The sequence below is a fragment of the Choristoneura fumiferana genome, chromosome 8 (assembly GCF_025370935.1).
Source record: "Choristoneura fumiferana chromosome 8, NRCan_CFum_1, whole genome shotgun sequence".
NCBI lineage: Eukaryota > Metazoa > Arthropoda > Insecta > Lepidoptera > Tortricidae > Choristoneura > Choristoneura fumiferana.
In genome coordinates, this window is record NC_133479.1 from 17,329,333 (window position 1) to 17,339,555 (window position 10,223).

Sequence of the window (10,223 nt, forward strand, 5' to 3'; positions counted from 1 at the left end):
AAGAAAGTTTTCAAAACCAACGAAAAACAGCGAGATCATAGAGCCGCTTAGGAAAGAAACTGAAGACAAAAATATTATACTTAGGTCCTCAGTTTACGTTTATAATTTACTACGAGCTTTTCGGTGAAGGAAAACAAGAGTCCACCTGCGAAGCAATTCAATAGTGCGTGAAGTTCTCAGTCCCCAGTTAGACCCGCGTGGGAACTGGTGGTTCAGCTATGGGACATTTATAGCCATTTTATTATGTCATCACATCACATTCTCGTTACGGATTCACCTTACCCCATACCAAAACGAAGAAGATTATAACTTTCAAAGCAGCGAATACATTGAACGGTTTCTTTATCCGAAAGTCATCCCTTAATAGGCCACGATAGGCGTAATTTATTAACTGACATCACTTGATAATCTTAACACCGAAATGGAAGGAACCGCAGGGACACGACTAGAGACTTCAAAGCTGAGCTGAACGCGCCCGACCGAACAGATTTATAATTTGTGGTGTTGTAAAAAAAGTTAACCATTTCTCAAAAAAACTCTACAAGTCAACGTAAGGCGTTTCAGCCACCTGTTTGCTATAATTCTACTTCCCGCTTCCCGAATTAATAATTTTAAAATCAACTGAAGTCGTTTTGCGGCTAAAATAATTCATATTTATTGATGTCGGGCATGTTACGTCATGAAAGTTTGTTAGCTCAGCCAAAGGCTCAAAAATGAAAAATCCGACGAGATACGTTAGATCATTAAAAATATATTTAAATTGTATTTATTGTGATGATTATGACATCTCATGGAATAAATAACAGATTTCCAAGGATAAAACAGCTATTATCATTCAAAATTCGTTCCAATGTTTACGATAATGTTTAATAATGCGGTAAAAAGGTTGCAGTCGAAACAAGTCAATAAAAATCCATCTTTTCCTCAAGATCTATAGTTACATAAATTGGGTGAAATAGGTCGTGAAAGTCGGCGTTATTCTTTTGTAATGTTGTAGGATTTCCGTCGCACTCCAAGTATCTCGAGAATTAATTCAGACACACTCGTAAAGCTGTCTTTCAGATTAATCCAGAAGACGAATCATTTATTTCTTCAACGCGTCGAAATCTAAACATACTGCAATGTGGAAATATATTTCGGTTAGGTAACGGATATTCTTGAAGGCTTGCTCTACTTTTGGCTTGCAGGCCATCTGATGGAAACGGAACCTACTTATCTTCACCTGTGCCGATTTTATTAGTTTATTTTAATTTTGTACACATCTTTATTTTTAAAATAGAGAATAAACTAAAGAATATACCGGCCGAATCGTCCCTTGCGTGGGTCAAACTGTTAAGTACCGTAGGTTGTAATCAGACGTCAGGCAATTTACTTACCAAGTGTTAAAGAAAAATGCGGAATCATACAAATTTGTGGACATTTTCTTCCATCTATGTCGATAGCATAATGCTATACATATTTTGCGTCGCTCAAAAATGTATCAGGTGAGATGCAAATCTACCTACTTATATTATCCCAATCAAGTCTGAACGCGGTATTTCACTATTTTTTATTTATTTTACCTACATATCAAAGCTTGACAATGCGTGTTATCGAACCGAAAAACAATTTATAAGCTGTAAAGGTAGGTATATTATAGCTTAAAAATTGTTTGACAGAATTATAAATTTCTAAATTAGACTGATAAATATACATGCAAGTAGCGTTATACATATTTATATATACATTTTCTCTTTATTATTTAGCGTTATATAAATTATATATATTTTTGAAAAAAACACTAGAAGTAAATACAATTTTCAACCGTAAAATGTGAATTATAACGCTTAGCTTACCATGCAGTTTCTTATTTCTGTTATAAATAAGCTCCGATGCCTCCGTTACATAGATAACAAATACATCCAATCATTGGATCAGTTGCCAAACTGTACGAATTGAGTTTACAAGATTTAAAAACTTTTCGATCAATAAATGTGGCTTCGAAACACGCGTGGGCGGGAAATGTTCACGAGTTCGTTCACTTGTTTTAACTCGCTCGTTTACTGGAATTTGGTGGAGTTATTTATTGCTTAGCTATCTCTTATTTAGTGGATAGTTTTAGAATTACATGGGTGTGAGAAATTAATAAATGTAGAGTTTCTGTACGTGAAAAACGCTGTTCTGCCGCAGCACCACTCCGTAGCGTAAGAATTGGGCAGACTTTAGCAACTAGGGAAAGTTCAATTTCGAATATTTAAAAAGAAAACAACCTTTTACCCGTCGACCTTTTACCCGGAATGAATGATCATAGAAATAAAGAAAGAAAATATTATTTGCCGACAGTACACAATAAAAGATAATACGTTTTTGGTAAATACTTGTTTCATTTTTAATACAAGCTTTTTTTGCTAATTGTAGGTACATTTTGTTGACTGTACCTGTATTGTCACCCAAACTACATTTGCATACCAAATTTCAAGTCGATGCCATTAACCGTTGAAGAGTTACGTCCTGCAGAGACGATCCTGGCCGGACTACCAGGATGTCACTACCAGCTTATTGTATTGTCACGCAATTTACATAAGTATACCAAATTTCAAGTAAAGCCAACTCTACAGGAAGTGGGTCGAATTTAACTTGCAATATTTGATTACAGACTGAGACAAACAGACAACGGGACAGGTGAAACTAAATAAAAGCTTGTTTACCTACACTACACGTATTCGACACAGAATAATACATTAGAAGAAAAAAACACCATGGAACTGTATTAAATTGGGCCCCACTAAGTATTTACTCAGTGTTTATGATAGTTGGGTCAAGCGGTCTGTATGAGTTTTGATTTTTGTGGAACTGATGTGACCCGGGTTTTCTAAATGCACATGTTTCGTACAGACGTAGTAATTTTGCACGTGGTGTAACAGAGGAGCAAGATAAATGATTTATTTGAGCAATGGGTCGTCAAATGCTCAATCGGAATGGCTATATGTGTGCGTGCGCTTGTAAATATACAACTTTCACGTGACGCGGCAGTCGTCGTCCGAGCAAGACGTGTTCTTATCGCTTTACCCACACATAGGGCCGCGCGCACAACTGAGTTGAACTCTGTATCACCATATCATCATACCAGCCGTAGGACATCCACTGTTGGACATATGCCTCCTCCATAGACCTCCAGTGGCTCCAGTTACACCCGCGGCTTTAACTGGGACGTCAGTCCATCTCGTTGGTGGAAAATAACTATATGATGAATTTATATTATCACTAGCAGCAGTGTTAACAAGGACCCTCTATGTGAATTAAATAACCGTCATGTTACTTAATGGTTTGCTAAATTACTCAGAAAATAGCTTTTGGCAGTGTTAGTCGTTCTATTTAAACGGTGTGCCGTGTGCGTGTGCATCACGCTTAGAGACGGAGACGTGTAAACAATCATGTTAATGTGCGGAGTGCCTTAAACTGTGAGAGGAGGGCATGGAGAAATGTAATTTTGGGTGATGATTGAGATTAAATGTAAATAATATTTGTACTTACATATTAATACCGTACCGACTTTAAAACGGATAGGGCCTAAAAATAATTTTGATGCATATGAAAATGTCCGTTGCCCATTTAAAATCATATTTTTAACTGACTTAAAAATAAACTGGTCAAGTGGGAGTTCTGTACAAATTTGTACGTAAATATAAATTTCCAGCGTTAGTAGAGCCCTTCTCCAAAACAAAATCATCAGCACAGAATATTCACCAGACATTAAAACCTAAAACTATCCCCGGTCCAATGCAACCCTGGAATATGAGGAAAAATGTATGTTTGTAAGTAAACACTTTATTGTACAAAAATTTATAACAAAAAATTGAACTGACTACAAAAAACCATGAAAATAATTTTCTACCAGTCTGAAGTCGGTCGGTGCCTCAGCACGAGCCAGCAGGAGTGGCCCTTTAGTCATCTATCTCACCTATATACTATAATTGGGCTTCAAGCAGGATTGGACCTATAGTCGTCTACCTCACCTACTTGGGCTTCAATCACTCCTGCTGGCTCGTGCAGAGGCACCGACCGACTTCAGACTGGTAGAAAATTATTTTCATGGTTTTTGTAGTCGGTTCATTTTTTTTTCTCTCTTTCTAGTGTAAATAATTTAAGTTACAATAGTTTAGTATCAACCGTTCGTCACCTTTTACGAAAGATTGCTTTTTCCGATGCAGAGACGTTCGTTATTGAGGGTCCTGGTGCTTCACCACCCGTTCCATTTTACCATATGCATTACGAGGAGCATAAATTGCTTAGCAACTGTCTGTGTTAAACTAATTGAAATTCAACCCGTGAAATACTTATTATTGAGTACTACCTAACTCCGATGGTCAACTGTAGCTTTCATCATCAGTTCCACTTCACCAAATGATGATTTTCAAGAGCAAATGCACGAGTTAAGACTAAATATATCCAATTTACCATAGGTGACCCTACAACATTTGAAGAGTTCCCTCGATTTCATCCACTCATCATATCCTGATTTGGTGTTTATGGGACCTAATTGAAGACATTCCTAGACAAACGCAAAAAAAATTCAAATCGGTTCAGAAATGACGGAGTTCTGAGGTAACAAACAAAAAAAAACATACAGCCGAATTAATAACCTCCTCGTTTTTTGAAGTCGGTTAAAAAGAAAATAAACAGAACCATGCAATGAGTCAGTCACACACACTGAGTCAGTTGAACTGACAAACTTTGAACTAAGTAATAAAAAGTAATATAGAGTTCAAGCCCACGAATTCTGTACCTACCTATGCTTTGAACTACTGTGCCCTTAGTGTAAGTTTTCGGTTACAAAATATGTCTCGATCGCGTTCGCGTTAAAATCTCAATTTATATGGAAACACGAACAGCGCCTCTAGCGGAACGTTTGCAATGTTCGTGTTTCCATACGAATTGAGATTTTAACGCGAATGCGATCGAGACAAATTTTGTAACCGAAAACTTACACTAGAGGCACTGATGTGCCAATTGAAACTTTCCTAAATTACGGAATTTTTTATACAGGAAAATTTCGGAAACTTGTCACAATTTTGTGTGGGGATTGAAACTTTCCGTTTAAATTTCCTATATTTCTTGTGAAATTTTCTACAAATTTCCGGAAACTTTTCCAACTTTTTGGAAACTTTCTGCAACATGCACAAATGAGAATTAAGCTGTCTGTTTGTTTACTTATTTTTATTCCTTGAAGTTACAGTGCAAAAATAACCATAAAATCGTATGTTTCAGGAACGCTGAAAAGCAAAAGTACTACGTGATCGTTTTTGAAGAATGCAAGTTTCAACAAGTTGAAGATAAAGAAGCGAAGGTTCTGCATAGAATTGTCTTTTTCCGCTTTGCTGCTGATTGTTTGACAAATGTCAACAGCAAAGTGAAAAGGTCTCCTTTATGAGAACTTGCACCGTGAAGTCACTGGGTGAAAAACTTCAGAAGATGACCCCGTGGAATGGGACTCTTACTGTCAAATAGTCTAGCTAGATAATACTGTATCCTGCTTTTTCCCAACCTACGATTCCCAAATGTTTCCTTCACCAAAACCAAAAAAAAAACTCAGTGTATTTTCTTGTGGTTTTACAGAACACAGTAGGTTCGGTTAGGTTTGTTTTGTGAAGGTTTCGAAAAAAAGATGTTTTACATAGAAAATCGTGAGTTGGAAAATGAAACAGTTTGGCAAATGACAAATTTGGGAATCGGGAGTTGGGAAAGGCAGAGAACCCTATAGTACCTACATGTATCTTGAAATGGATTTATTATTGTGCTTTATATGTGACTAGTTGCCCGCGACCCTGTCTGCTTCTAACTCTGCTACTTTCCGGGAGAAAAGCTATCGTATCCTTCCCTCTGGGTCTCAAGCTATCTTCATACCAAATGTCATCTAAATCAGTTCAGCGGTTTAAGCGGAAAGAGGTAACAGACAGACAGATAGTTACTAATATCGCGTTTATAATATCAGCTGTTGCCTGCGACTCTATCTGCGTAGAATTCGTTATGCAATTTCCGGGATGTGTTCTTTCTAAGGTTTCAAACTATGAATTAAAACAATAATTTTGCTCACCCGCGACCTTATGATGGCTACGTTAATTTAAACAAGAAGTGTGTGTCCATGCAGTTCATCCACCTCCAACTGTAAGAACATCACATAAACCCATCTATCACCACCACAACACTACACTGGCGCATTTAGAACTTAACCAGAGCTCATCTTCAGAGCAACACACCCGTTCACCATGATACCATGCAGATGTTAGTGTGGAGGTGAAAGAACTGCATGAACCCATTTTTCTTGCATAAGCTATCATAAGGTCGCGTGAGCAAAATAATTGTTTTAGTTCATTTATATGGACCTCCGCAAAGTAGTAGGTAACGCCTGATTAAAAAAAATATCTTAAACTAACTCTATTTAAACTTTCATGAAAAGGTAACAGACAAACAAGCAGGGCAACTCAGCTGTGCTCTTGGTAGGAAGCTTACCTATTAAATATAAATATCAAAAAAATATAAATACCATGGGACACTTGACAACAATTGACCTAGTTCCAAACTAAGCAAAACTACGGTAGTACCTACTATTGGTTATTCTGTGGCAAAACTAAGTAAATATTCGTCTATGACGTTTTTAAGTTTTTTGTGTTAATAATCACGCCTAGTAATGATACATTAAATGTCGCCATGTTTTTATGAGAAAACTCGTGCTCAGCTGTCGAGCCGTTTAGTTATGACTTATGAAATATGTATGAAGCACAACTCACAATTCAGAATGTCGTCTCCATATTTTGTTTCAGCAGTTAAATGTTCATCGTGACATAAATTATGTCCATCGTTTCAAAACTTTACCGAATATTAATATGCCCCTTAAACTCCATGTTTTCATGCTACATAATAATGATCTGTGGTTTACTATAGGCTTCACGTATAGGGTTGCCACACGTCAGAATTTGTGCCGACATGTCAGGATTTTTGACCTTTTGCCTGGATTGCGCCGGGACTCGGCAAGTGTCAGATTTTTAAAAATGACCTCATTACATAAAAACTGTTTAAACAGTTTTAAGGAATGAAATGATAAATGTAAATCTTAAGTAATCAACAATACGAATAAGGCAAAAAGGAGTAATGAGGGTCACTTAAACGAGAATTGAAATATAAACCAAATCGAAACAAAATCAGTATTGCAACCGCCTCATAAATAACCTATTTACAATCAGCTTTAAACTAGTTACTTTATATAGTTCTACTTTTGTTATATAGTTGTAAGCAATCTTTTACAATAAATGTCTCGACTTTTAGGGTAACTCAGAATTTTTATCAAGACATTTAATTGTTCCATATGGCAACCCTATACGTGTGTATTACAATCTACTATAATACTATTCTGAACGTAAATTAACTCTTTGTGCTCCCATCCCAAGTGCCAGAGTTGTTCTGTTGGGATCATAAAACGGCCACTTGTCTTAAATTAGCGGGCAATAATGTTGTAAATCATATCTGGAGCACTACCGGACTTTGGCGGAAGGGAATTTGGGTTGGAATCAAAACAACGGTTTTGTAAGGTAGCGTAGGTACAGTAAACGGAACGAAATTATATTACTCTCTTGCTCACATTTGTCTCAAACGCGCGAGAGGGAAATATGATTTTAGGTTCTACTTCCGTGTCTTCTACTATACTTTGGGGCATTTTGTATATCTACAGTTCTACACACGTGTGACGCCTTAATAACCTATTTTACACACTTAACATGTTGAATACGTCCCGATGCTGGGCACAAGCCTCGTCTTGGAATACTGAGAGGGCTTGGGCCGTAGATCCCACGCGGTTTCAGTGTATATAGATTAGGAACTTCACAGACACCATAAAACTTCGCAGGAATACCCCTAAGACCCACGTCAAATTTCGACAAAAAGATTTTAAAACTTGATGTGAAGCCGTGGTGGCCGGGTGGTTTGACCTATGGCCTCTCAAGCAGAGGATCGTGGGTTCAAAACCCGGCTCGCACCTCTGAGTTTTACGAAATTCATGTGCGGAATTACATTTGAAATTTACGACGAGCTTTACGGTTAAGGAAGACATCGTGAGGAAACCTACACAAACCTACGAAGCAATTTAACGGTGTGTGTGAAGTTCCCAATCCGCACTGAGACCGTGTGGGAACTACTGCCCAAGCTCTCTCATTCTGAGAGGAGGCCCGTGCCCTGCAGTGAGACGTATTTAGACTGGGATGATGATAGTTGGAGTGAGAAAAGTTTTTCCATGTCAAAGACTTTATGACATTGAAATAAGATTGATTTTTACTTGGCCTGGTAAAAACGTTTTTCACTACGTGTATATGTTGACGCATAATGCTGAGTCAGCGACCGTTAGGTACACTTTCGCGGGGACACAAAATTGTGTACCTATTCGTACGTATGTACTATTTTCATGTGCGTTTCATGTATTTTTTTTCTTTATTTGTGTGTTATTGTGTAAATTTACCTACCGACGAGCTATAAAAGATTTTCCTGGAACTACCTACTATGAAATACAAACAATTTTTCTGGTTTTTATTCACACGGAACCCACAGTTTAAGTCTGGCTCGTACTTGACCGGTTTTTGCCTGGATAGTAACACTGCAGTAGGTATTGTGGAAGCTATGAAATGCTCTTGAGTTTATGGAGCAAGTTAACGATGTTTACCCGGATTTGGCTGCACTTTCGTCAGCGGTAACAAAACAAAAAACTAATAATAAATCTTTATGAACTGGCGAACTCATTTTGGATTCATACAAGAGTTATAAAATCATACTATACCCACTAATCAGTGTATTCGTGCCAAAGCTAACTATAATAATATATCTCTTCCCTTCTCTATATAATATAAAACAAAGCTGCTTCCCGCTGTATGTCTGTATTTCAGGTTTTCATCTTCTGATCCAAGAGAAAAGTTTATACCTAGTACTTACGTAGTTTAATAGTGTTTTGTTGAACTAAAATAATTTCTTTGCTCATCCGCGACCATCAAAGCGTCGATTGATATGGACCTCCGCAAAGTGACGCCTGATTCAATAAATTAATTAGTGTTTTGTTGTTATTTGTGGAATTATGATTATGACGATAATTGTTCAAGATGTCTGAAAAAATCAAGCGGAAAATGCTGTTTTATTCCATTGAAATTTTATGTGTTACCACGGAAAAATGTACGATGGAATACATCGACATCTATGTACCTTACCGTACATAGATGTCAATGATGGAATAGGTAGGTACTATTCTTCTTTATTGGAACTAAAAAAACTCAAGCATTGGCATCTGTCTCTGTCTGCATTGGGATAGCCTTCTAAAACAATTTGTGATTATTTTATACAAATTATGTGAAGTTTGGAAAGCAAGTATTTATTTAGCAGCTACACCGACGACATTGCACTGCTGGCTGGCACCATCGAACCACAATACAGTGATCGAACGGTGCGCTGAATGAATTGATTAGCATATGTGAAGAATATACTGCCTCACATGGACTTGTGTACAATGCTAAGAAGACGGTTTACATGGTATTTCGGGAGCCGGGTGTGGACGCCCCAGACATGTCGATCCCTGTTTTATTACAAGCTTTTATTTAGTTTCACCTGTCCCGTTGTCTGTCTGTAATCAGTTAAATTCGACCAACTTCCAGTAGTTGGATTGACTTGAAATTTGGTATACTTAAAATTGCGTGACAATACAATAATCTGGTAGTAGTCACATCTTAGTAGTCTGGCCAGGATCGTCTCCGCAGGACGGAACTCTTCAACGGTAAATGGCATTGACTTGAAATTTGGTATGCAAATGTAGTTTGTAGGCAATGCAAGTACAGTCAACAAAAAGTACAGTCGGCAGAAAAAGCATGTATTAAAAATGTTGTTTTTTTTTACCAAAAACTTTATTAAACGGAGCCCCAGTTGACAGAGTAAATCAGTTTAAATATCTAGGCCACTGTATATTATATTATTTAGACCTTCAATATATTTGTCTTTATCAAAATCCTACAAAGCCCTTACCTACGTATATAAGGCGGGCGAATGACTAGTAACGTGCCCCTGTTCCGCGCGGGTTTAGTTTTAAGTTGAGGAAAGGGAGACGAAAATGCGAAGCGCCTTTGGTTTTACACTTCTTTTGTTGTTAGCTTCTCTATAGAGTTAAAATGCGAGTTCAATTGCAAGCGCACCCGAAAAAGGATCAAACGAAATAATGACTC